Here is a 12,337-nt window from a genome sequence, read left to right as displayed (position 1 = left end):
TTTTGCTTTTCCCTCTTCACACCCTACTTTTTGTTATATTAATTGATTTCCAGTGTCATTTTGCAGCAGTTAAACAGTGTAAATTAGCATTAGAAACTGGCAGGAGGGTGAGACTATACAAACTAGTCTGTTTGTTATTTCAGATAGTAAGGGAGGAGTTCAGTAAGAGACAGGGGAACAGAGTTAGATAAAGAGCACTAGTTGTTTTAGAGGGAAATTAGCCTGTGTGGCCTGAAACAAATAGCTCTAAATAAATCATCACACACTTATTCCCATTCACTGCACCGTCTCTGTTTGCCTTATGAATAAATGAGAACTCGCCCCCTGTTTACCTCCTACTCATTACAGACACTGGTCCATCATGCTCAGAGGCCCTCACACACACACATAGGCTTTATTATTGCTGAAAAACTCACAGTCCTCTTTAAACCTTGGCTCACTTTCAGAACATTTTCCCCTCCCTCAAATACTCCTGCTGACACTCAGGCACAAAGACGCAAAAACACTTAACAAACAGACACATATACAAGCATAATCATCTCACATTCATGCAATCAAAATTTTTTTTTGTGTGGTATTATTCACACAAAAACAACACTAAATTCCAAACCCACACAGAGTACACACTGTAGAAAAAGCAGCTTGTTAATAATTGACTGTGTCGGAGTGCCACAGTGCTGAGCGAAGGGACAGCATGCAAACACAGAAGAAGAAAAGTCAGGGCTTTAATGAGTAATTATTTATCACCCGAGGCTATAGCTGCAGAGGCAAAGTGTTACTGGAGAGACCCAACATAATGAACTGGCCTGGAGGAGAGCAGTATGAAGTGTTACAGGCAGATTCAACTTTACATCCAAGACTGTGTATTTTGGTGGAGCAGGTCACGGTACACTTGGGATCGATGTAGAGATAGACAGCAGGCGATGAGAAATCTGAGCTGTTGGTCTCCGCTGCAGCGAATGAGGTGACTTTGTCCCTTTGGTCAAATGAATTAGATTTAGTCAGTCGCTTTTCAACCTGTTTTGGGAGCAGTGGAGGGGTTGTTCATACTGAGAACCCTATGACATATAACACTGTGCATGTTTATCTAGCGTCACTCCCCATTCTGTCACTCCACCCAACTTGGGGGGTTTCGCCACTCCTTCATTTAGCCTTTTAGTTAAGGTCTGTCTTGCTCTGACAAATGAAAGTGTCATAGGGGTCATTACGAAGTATGTATGAGCTCTGTTGCTACAAACAGGGGCCCTTGCGCTCATAAATATGACAGCTATGGCAGTTTGTTACTCTTTTCCAAAGGAGTGTGTTGCCATAGAGATTTGCGTGTAACCAGGTGATGGATTTGTTTCTCGGGATGCCACAGTAATCAGTGATGTTTGTATGGAGGATCAGATGTGCTGTCAAGTATTTCGCCACACACTGACTGTTGTAAGGTATACTTGAGTCTGATGTATTGCTGCCCACAATGCTGCCTGGCCTTTAAAAAACAGTCGTAAACCTTGTGGACATTTCCTGACATGGTGCTCTTTTCTCAGCATGCTTCGTGGTCACGCTGGTTCTTGGTATTTGTTTAACAATGAAAACCTCAATGAGATTAAAATGCTTTTTCAAGCATATTGTGGCCACAACACCAAGTTACTGACAAGTACAAAACACAAAGACCAGAATTAGTGCCTTCAAAATCATATGAATTTGCACAAGTTAAAATGCTTTTTGTCTTTGATCGCAAAGACCTGGGATTCAAGTCCTGGGTCTGGTTTAATCGTGCATTCCAGTAAACTTCTGGCCATGCTCACTGTTAGGAAACCAGTGAGGTTTCCCGCCATTGACAGCGAGCAGCTGCCACTTCAGACACCTCCATTTTCTCTAATGGAAATGTGGCTATTTGCTGCTGCTACCTGAGTAGATGATACCTTAGATAGTTCTCAGCTTGTTGCCGCTGCTTGCCCTGTGGCCATGGCAACCACAGAAACCACACTGAGGACAACACAGCCCATTGTTGAAAGAACAAATTTTACCGGTGTCTAAGTTCCCTCAATTACACAATAGGCGACATCAGCCAAAGTTTGACTAAGTAGCAGTCTGGACCAGTGAACAATGTTTGTGATAACAGTTTAACCATTTCCTCCATTTTATACTACAAGCCACTGTATTTGGCTAAATTATGAGATTAGAAAGGATAAGCAGTGTGTGCATTACTATACTGTCCAGCACAAGTAAGAAAGGGATATCACTGGCATTTGCATCTGTATCTGTGTGTGCGTATGCTGCATAGTCCACGTGTGTGTCAGGTAAGCGATCCAGGTGGATGGCGGCAGAGGGGGCTCAGGTGTCCCGTTTCAAGCAGCAGCTGGTGAGCGAAGCCTGGCCGAGGTCACCCTCAGGGACCCTGCCCCCTCGTCACCTACTCCCAGACTCTGCTCCACACTCGCCCTGTCATCGTCATCTGATCTCAGCTCTGCATGCATGGGAACAGCAGCTCTGCTGCATGACAATGGAGCTCTTTTAATTATCAGGGACAGTGTCCTTGCTCAAATGATGACGGCTAAAATGTATTTCGTTCCAGTCATGAGACGAGCGGTTCAGGCATTCGGGCGTGTAGCCCTCAGAGGCACGGTGATAATTGATCACATTGTGGAGCTGTGTACACAATACAAAGGCCATGTAGGTGAGTAGTGTTACTTTTAGTCCACATTACCACAGTGTCAAAGCCTCGTGCAGGGGGCATGATTAAAATAACAACAGTGGAAATACATCCTCAGATGTGAGCAGAAACCTTAGAAAAATCCAGCCTGACAAAGTAATCAAAAGTATGGCATCAAGACAAAAGGTAAAAAGGCCCTAGTTAATGCACAGACATGTTTATATATTGATCTTGAAAAAAGCAAACAGCACTTCCCAAAATGTTGAATTATTCCTTTAAGAGTACAGTTCTGAACAGTTGTGGTGATAAACTGACTAAACTAAGAAGAACTAAGACGGGTTGTAGACAAAGAAAACATAAAGGTGCTAAACATTCAAGTAATACACCACAGTTTACAATACACATCCTCTGTGGTCTTTATTTACTTAACCATCTTCTCTTGTCTGTACTACAGGGCTATTTGTCAGAATGACAAATACTTTCCCGTGTTCTCCTCTCTTTGCAAGCTAGCCTGGAACATGCCAGTGCTAGCCAGCCACAGTAGGCGGCTAGCTCGACTGCTCCTGCTCCACGACTGACTACAAACCATGACTCTTTACTGGAGCATGGACCGAGGAGGTTTATATCAAAGTAGACAGTGCAGTAATTTCTGCTATTGTGGACTGTCCAGCTCTCCATCCTCCCACAAATCAGCATGGTTAGGTGAACACAAAGCAGATCCATTGAAATTAATTTATTTTGTTCAGAAAGTTAATTATAATACCAGCAAAGTATTCTATTAGTAGGAGTTTATACGTTTCTGGCTTTCTTCTATTTTTTGTTCTGTTTTTGGTTTCATCGTCTGACTCCTTTAACCTTATATTACAGACTAGGGCATGTACCATAAAACACTACATGTATCAGAACTGTTCAGTGCTGTCATACAAAATAACATTCAGCGACTTATTGTAGTTGTTAATAATGAGAAACAGGGTTAATTTGTTTGGCCTCTTTTCCTTTGCTGGCAAATTTTCCACATTAAGATAACAACATAAAGACAGTGTGACACAGACACATGAAAGAATTCAGAGTTTGTTATTATTGTAGCTCCAAAGGGTCAAGACTTGGAGAGAAAAAACTGCTGGATAGACATTCTTTTAGTACTTGTTCCTCAAGTCCTGCAATCAGGACTTTGTCTGTCCATCCCAGAGTGAGAGGTTCAGGAAGATACTGTATGTGGCACAAATTAAACAGGCTTTATGCTCTGGGTTTTAAAGCATGGCCTCTTCAGCTCACCAAGGAAATTGAGTTTGTGACCGAAAAAATGCACTTTCCTCCTAACCCCCTGACCAGCCGTCACAGACACACAAACTTTCTCTTTGAAGGCTAAACGGGCAGAAACGAAGGGAGGATTGGCTGTTCTGGGGAGTTATGGAAGCCCTGATCCTATTACCCGCCCCCCTGAAAAATGTGTCTGCAGGGCCCAGGAGCTTTTAACCTTTCGCTGCTCTCTGCTTTGATTCATGGGGGCGGCGGTGCTCTTGTGTCAGTGTTGCTTTTTTGTCAATACTGCACTGGCCACTGGGGAATGTGGAGCCTGTGCTTTTTGGCCAGGAGGAAGTCTGACACTGTCTTCCTGTAAGTGCAGGGATTCCCTTTGTCCAGAGAAAAGGAAAGGAGAAATGAATCAAGGAGTCCCATTTATAGCAAGTAAATGGAAGAGAAGAGCCTGCACTGTTATTTTGGCCAATGTACTGTATGTCAACAACAGGAAGAGGAAGTGTAGAGGAAGTGTTTGGGAAAGAAGCGTCCAATTAAACAAAGGCGTCAGGATGCTCCTCTCTACAGGAAACTTTACTCAACAATGTGGAAACTAAAAGTCAGTTGCATTTGTTTTAGTTATAGTAAGTCTCTCACTTGCAAAACATTTTCCCTAATCACACTTGAGCGTCAAGTCATTATAGAGCTAAATATTCATAAGCGCACAAGTAAATGGTCGGCTGGAATTCTGAGACAAAGAGGTTCAGACAGCAACAACAACAAGAAGTCTCAATTCAGACGTCGAACAGGGATTCTGTAATGTCAATTATGAGACAAGGAGACACACAAGCGTAGTCGCAGGCGCTGACAAACTCACAAACAATGTTTATTTGATAAGATTTTGAAATGGTTCATTTCACTCAGGACTTGGGAGAGCAGGAGAGTGTTTCCAAACAAAGATGTCTCGTCAGTCAGTGATCTGGCACAGAAATGGGACATGGTTGCTGGAAATGAGGCATGTATTTTAGGACACAGACGCATTTGTCGTTATTTATTTTATCAAGCGTGTAAACTACACCGTTTTCAGTTTAACACTCCAAATCAGAAATATGAAGGTGGCTAGATAAAGGCTTAATAATGAGGTTTTAATGTGGGCACTAAATAACTATTTTTAATGTAGAGATGCTGTTTTTTGGGATGTGGATGCAGCATAACTGCCTAAAATGTGTGATACCTGCAAGCTGCTTAATTTCAGATTACACTATTATATAATTTAAGAAGCAGATTGTACCTTACTTAACAAAATATACCATGACATTAAAAAGAGCTGACAAACGAAGGTTTGGGATCCTCAAAAACTCAAAGGCACGCTGCTTTGTTGTCGAACAAAAAAGAAGGAGCCTTTGAGTTTAGCCAGTATTTCATGACAATCACACATTCGTCGGCCCCTGCGATATCCACTTGTGTGGCAGTTCCTAACTCGCCATGCACCTCAGCTAACGTGTTGGCTCAAATACCACAGAGAAGCTCTGAAAACAGGCATTAAAGTAGCCTAAATCCCCCAAGTAGCTGTGTGCTTAGCATGGTCTCTGAAAGGTATCCAACCGTTTATGTGAAACCTAAGCACTTCTTGATCAAAGGCTTTCAGAAGACTGCGAGGTGAATGAGGAGCCTTGTAGAATTCTCAGTTGATTACTTTTTTTTTAACCCAGTGCAAGAGAGAGAGAGAGTGTGTGTGTGTGTGTGTGTGTGTGTGTGTGTGTGTTCAGTGTCTCTGAAGACAGGAATCTTTCACCAGGGAGTGCGGATTAACACATCAAATCCAGCCCTTCAATCAATAGGGAGGTAATGGAGCGATAGAAAATATCTGCACGCTGCCAGTCTGCACGGTAGATTTAAGCAGCTTTCTCTTTGGCACAACCTAATTTACACACTGTATTACAATCTCAGAAAATAAAGCAACACTCACAAGACTTTTTAGGAATGTCAAGATGCAGTAGATGATGTTGTGTAATCGTTAACAAGGTCATACGTACATTCATTTAAAAAAAATTTGACACTTTATTTTGAATTTTTACACAATTGCTCTGCTGTCCCTTTTAGAAATACAAGGCAAAAAACAATTATTTATTGCTATATCTTCTGACTCGAGAGCTGAAGCCTGCACAGCTCCTGACGGTAGCTGCAACACAGTGAGTTTGTGTTTGCACAAACTTGACCCCTGACCTCCTCCAGCAGGCTCACGACCCTTCTCGCTGACCCATCAACAAACTAATTTGTCAACAGTGACCTTTCAGGTCCGAACCAGTGGCTGTGACTGCTCCGCTCCGCTCTTTGCAGGCAGCTCTCCACTCACAATCAATAACAGAACTTTGTAAATACTTAAGCGGGAGAAAAAGAGCAGAGTCCTTCGTGCCGAGCCATAAATATTAATGTGCACTGCTGCCTCTGTTTTATGCATGTTTGGTCCCAAAAGTTAATGTGGTGTTTAACATTAAGCTTGTGCTACACTCAGCACTTTATATAGCATGCTGTTATGCTGCTGGTATTTCTGCACTATAGCAGAAGTCATATCCTTTTCATAGAGTGGATAATTAGGACGATTACGCACACTGGTGAACAGTTTAGAGATTTTCATACATCAGGTTCAAAGTATAATGGTGGATAGGTCATATTACAGTCACCAAATGACATGTAGTAGCTTCAAACTGAGTCCCATCCTTTTTCACTTGAGATCCCTCATCAGATATTGCATGTGTCTATGAGCTGAGACCATTTCAACCAAAGAGCAATGTTCTCTTTTCAATAATTTTAGAGGCCTGATGAGGTAACACTTTTAAATGTCCCCTTAGCATTTATAAGTCATGAGTATTTCAGCTCTTAATAAACGAATTACTACATTTGTAGACGATCAACAACTACTGTATGACTCCTCCTGTGAAGCATCCAATCAAACAATGGCTGACAATATAATATGACACAGTTAGGATAAGGTGTCTCCATATTTTACATAAAAAGGTATTCATTTCTGATTTTAATTATATGTATTTATTACATTCATTAATCAGCTATTTATATGAAGGTTACATCTTCAAGCTCCACACGACTTCTTCTTTTTAAACAAATCGCAGTTCATGTGTGTATAGAAATATGACTGCAGCTACCTAGTCATTCAACATCTGAAGTTATGATTGTGGAAAAATACATTGATAAATACTTAAAATGTCCTTATAAGTGTTTACAATTACATTATAATGTGTTATAAAGCATACATTATACTGATTAGAAAAGCTAAATACTGGATGTTAGAGTAGAGTGTAGCTTAAAACTATTTACTTTTATCTTGCAGGCTGTTGAGTGCGTATCCTTAGTTTTTCAGAACTCTTCTAAAAATCTTTTCCAGTCATTTCAGAGAGCGAGACATCTGCAAGATATGAGCTGGGTTTATGTTAAAAAGGAAAAGATAGGAATGAGGACAGGGGATGAAATCTGTGATTGGCACAGAGGAGTAAACTGAACATATGATTGGCATGTGTAGTTAATGACTGATCGTGGATCCCGCGGTGTGGCCACAATCCACCTTGTCAGGTCTCAGCGTGAGACCAGCTGTGGAAACAGTTTGCTCTGCAGTTTTTCCATGGCTCTTATGACATTACAAATTAGCGGCACCCTCTCAATGAATCTGTGCCACGCATGAAAGCAAGAGAAGGAAATCTAAGAAGTTCTTTTAAGGTAGTGTGAGGAGACCATTGATGATTTAATGTTCCTTTTCCTCGCCCTCTCTTCATCATCTCCACTCCCACACTTTTTCCTCCTTCCAGTTCCTCACTTTCCTCCTCTGTCTCCCACCCTCCTGTCCCTCGCTAACAGAGTGCTGCCAACAAAATCACAAATCATACTGATTAATCTCACTCCTCTCACTTTTCCCTAATTACGAACACCATAGGAAACAAAGCATACTAGCAGTTATGGCTGGAAAGCTCAGTGACAGGTCGTAGATGTTGAAAACAGGACCTACAGCAAAAACAGGACCAGGAAAGTGTACATCATTTGTAGTAAACTGCAACCCATGTATATTCAGTTGGATGGAAACTGTGCTTTAAACCAGTCACTGACTGAGGTTTTTAAGCTGATGACTTCCCACTGCTGATTTGGTCTGCTTGTGGTCAAGCTGGACATGATTTCCACTAAGCAGAGTAGTGGTGTGAGCTCTTATCAAACACAGACTACCTACATGCACACATGCACACACACACACACACAAACACAGCTGTATGGAACTTTCAGCGCAGTGAGTTACTTGTGCGGTGCCTCCTTGGCATTCGTCGCCGCTCGCCGCAGCAGATGGAGAGCGCCTGCATTAACGCTGATGGTACAGCGATTCTCTGAGGCCTCGTTCCTCTCATTCTCTCCTTTCAAGCACTACGAACAAAAGCAGCATTTCAAAATTGTCAAGCTGCAGAGGGGACTGTGTGAAAATGTGATAAGACAAAACGACTGCACTAAGCACCAGGGCACAAAGGAGATTCTGGAAGGTAGAGAGAGACAGACCTCTCTGGGTGTGACTCTTGACAGACTGTGTTTGTGAGGTGTGTCAGGAGCTAAACTGGACAGATATGCAACATATAACATTATTAAATGGCTTTAATTAAAAGAAAAAGTGATACACAGGCTTCTCAACTCAACCCTGATTTAATGCTTAATATATGAGCGCAGCAATATTTTCACTTCACCCATTAGTAGAACAAATTCAGTTGTGTTGAACATGTATTATGTTACACCATAGCTCTGTTATATAGCACAATAAAGTGCACTGTCATCTAGAGAAAATTGATTGTTGTGTTGGTGCACACTAAGGACATGTTTTTGACAGAACTATTTTTATGTATCCATACAGTATTGTTTTTACAGTAAATCCAGCAAGAAACAGATGAAATAAAATATAAGCCTGGAGCATGGAAACATGAAAAAAGACCCTCCCATGCTCTCCAAAAAAATTCAGACATCCATTTCTCCACCAAAAAAAACAACCAACAATTGCTGTCATACAGTCCCTTAGCATTCCAAATCTATTCTGTAAAAGTTTATTTTCAGTGCAGTTCCTACCAATAATGTCCTTAAAAAGGTATTTGAATTCATTTGTGCAGGAACTTTGTCACTTTTCAAAACTGAGGACTCGCTTTAGAATGGGACTCCACCTGAAGTTATTATAGAGTATCAGCTAATGGCCCAAGAACTGCTAAACTGCTCAAAAGTTGTCAAAGTGAACATATGGACGCGGAGGTCAAGGGAAGGCAGGAGGAGCATTAAGAGGCATTAAAAGGTGCAGTTCTGAATGTGTGGCTGGATGGAGGAGAGTCGGAGCAGGCTGAGAGGCAGGGCTCTGGCACCGGGCGCACAATCCATTTGTTCATGGCACAGGCGTTAATGGTTGAGCAGCACAGAGCCAAAAAACATAAGGGAGCGCTTTAATCAAAACTTGCATGCATTACCTCCACAGATCTAGGCAAACGTTTGCAGAGGGTGGGCAGGAGGTGAGCGAAAGCCAGTTAGGTCTCTCGAGCTTGGGGGTGGGTGATTGAGGGGAAGGGCGGGGGGCGTGACTCTAAAAACAACCCGGGTCCCTGTGCTAAGACCACACGTCGGGGGGGAAATGAGGAACGTGTGCAGCATCAGGCTGGTGGCAGGTGATGGAGGTTTGAACACGGAGGTAGGATTAGGGCTGTCAATAGACCACAGTGTGGCTGATCCTTTCAGAGCTGTGCCGTGGGGTTAAAGACCAGGAAATCAGTCTCACAGCACTCACACATACGCACCAACTTAATGCTGAGTGGGTGCAGGCTCTCGCAGTCCTTCCTCTGGTGGCTGATGAGGTGTCTTAGCTGATTAATGCCACGCAGAACTTTGGAGGTCATTTCCAGGAACTTTAATTAGGCCAGGCACTAACTAAATCACACTTACACAATTGAGTTCTCAGTTGAGTATCTTCAATTAGGCTCAGCTGAAGGCTGGAGAAACCTGATTACTGTGTTTACTTGAGGAATAGTCCCAAATTTAAAGGTCAAGGGGGGATAATGGAGTATCACTTACCTACTGTAGATACAGGAGATACACACAAAATGAAAAGTTATGCCGGCTCTTTAGCAGTTGTGAGAAAAGCAGAGGTTGTTTGGGAGACTCATGCTAAGGCCAGACGCACCCAAATCAGATTAACAAGCCAAATTCGAGTAATTTGACCAACTCTATGGAGAGGCTGATCCCATTACAAGAATGACCCCTTCCTCCCTAAAACCTACAGGAACTGGCTTCTTATGGCCTCTAATTAATTGACCATCAAATCTGCCCACCAGCACATCTGTGACAAGTTATCTTATTTGCTGATTCATAGTTCTTCCTGTTTGCAGAGCTTTGATCAAATAAACTGGGTTTTGTGTCTCGTTACATCACAGAGCAGAGGTGAGGGGTCTGTGTCATGCCTGAGGCAAGTGGAAGCAGCTCATAAAGCTCATAATGAAGTGAGGGAGTTCAGGTTGTCATAGATTCAATTGTATCGGTTTTAAATATCTTTATTAACACTGGATCAGTTCAGTGGTCAGTTTTACTGACTACAACCTTCCAGTCTTACAACCCTCATCGATGAAGGTTATTATTATTTCCAACAGGCAGCTGTTTTCAGCAAAAAAAAAGACAAAAAACAGCACTAATAAACCAACTGTATGCTACCTGCCAAGCAACAAACAGCAGACAGATAGAGTTTTTGACTAGCTGGTGGACGTAGTGGAGCATTTAGCAGCTAAAGAGCCAGATGTTTCCCTCAGGTGTTGGTGGAGAGCAAACCAGAGCTAAAAGGAGAGTGAATATTGGGCGTCAGACTGAATACAAATTGACTGAGTTGTGGAAAATCATTTTAGTTAGATAGACATAATGTGGGGCAAAGTGTCAAGTGAATGTAAATTAACAAAACTGCATACTCTGACCAATAAAGGTGTCTTTTATCAAAGTCAGTACTAAATCAAAGGTAGCTGTCAAGACTCCTGCCTCATCCCTATATCTCTTGTCACTCTCCTTCTGCCCACTAGATGTCCTCTGACTTTCTTCCCTCTCTCAGATCCACCTGCCCACCTGCAGACTTGCCCCGCCTACTCACACACCTGTTCCTATTTCCCTAATCAGCTCCCCTGCAGCCTGGTTTCCCCAGTAAATGGCCATTTTGTAATGTTCCCATCTCAGTTCTTCGTGGTGGTCTTGGTAACCTGTTCCTGTAATCAGTTGCTTTTGTTTCCAACTCATCAAATGAGGCCTCTTCACTGAACCTGCGTTTGGATCTTCTGTGCCTGTGCTCTGTGCACCAGCCATGACATTAACGTAAGATTCCCTCTTTTCTAGAAATACATTTGACCTTATGAGCTTGTGTATAACTATAAGTAGGGTGTGTTTTGACATCATCTGGCAAAAAAAAAAGTGAGTGGTTGTGCACCTGTTCATTTCATCCTCCTCCTTCACTTCCTGATCTGATTCTTGCTCATGACTAGCTCTCCAGTGAGTCAAAGTTTGATAAGTTTTGTCCATTTTTGGTCAATCAAAACACGTCATGTTGGAAATACATCACATTACAGAAGCTACAGGCGCCTTAACTGCCACTTCACTGTGACTTTTAACATTTAATGCATTTGAGGAGCAGAAAGAACGTAGGAGGAATATATGACAGTGATTGACAGCTAATAGAAATCTGGATGGAGTGAAGAGACAGTTTCAGCCAATTAGCGCAGAGCTCGTCCCCCCGCTGACTGCCGCTGTTGACTGGCTGTGTTAGTCAGCACAGCTAAGAGCAGTCTGATGAATGAAAGCTGCCGCCAAGCAACACATTGGATTAAACCATGCGGGTGATGAATTTGGCCAAAGTCCTCGTGGTGCCTACCTCTCTCTCTCCCCCTCTTCCGTCTCCATCCCACACCCACACACAAGAGTTCATCAAGTCCCATCAAAGGCTTGTGCGGTCAGAGGGAACATGTTTTCTTTCCTGTTTTCACCATTTTATGAGTGACCGCGACGTATTTCCCATGGCTAATCTCCCTCCCTGTCTCTCCTCCCTTTCCCTTCTTCAAGCTATCCTCCTCTGTCACTGATGGCATAACGCTCCAAGTATCTGGCTAATGTTTTAAATGTGCAGTTAAATACCCATACTCTGCTTAACGCAGTCACTCTCTGGGAGAAGACATTCATTATTTACATGGAGGAGAGGCTTGGGATGAGACCGAGAGGAGGGAGGGAGCAGCAGACAACAACACATTAGTCTGATCACCGAGGGATATTCCATTTTGTTTCATAATGCTCGATCGCGGGGATGTTTTAATGCAACTCGGAGGAAAATGCGCCAGGGATGGTTTGTGTGATGCAGGGAAGGTGGGTGGCCTGTGATGTATAAAGGTGATGGTGGTGGGGGGAATAAACACTGCA

This window comes from Lates calcarifer, linkage group LG23 (assembly GCF_001640805.2).
Source record: "Lates calcarifer isolate ASB-BC8 linkage group LG23, TLL_Latcal_v3, whole genome shotgun sequence".
NCBI classification, from domain to species: domain Eukaryota; kingdom Metazoa; phylum Chordata; class Actinopteri; family Centropomidae; genus Lates; species Lates calcarifer.
The sequence above is the reverse complement of the archived record's forward strand: the minus strand, read 5'-3'. Positions refer to the sequence as shown.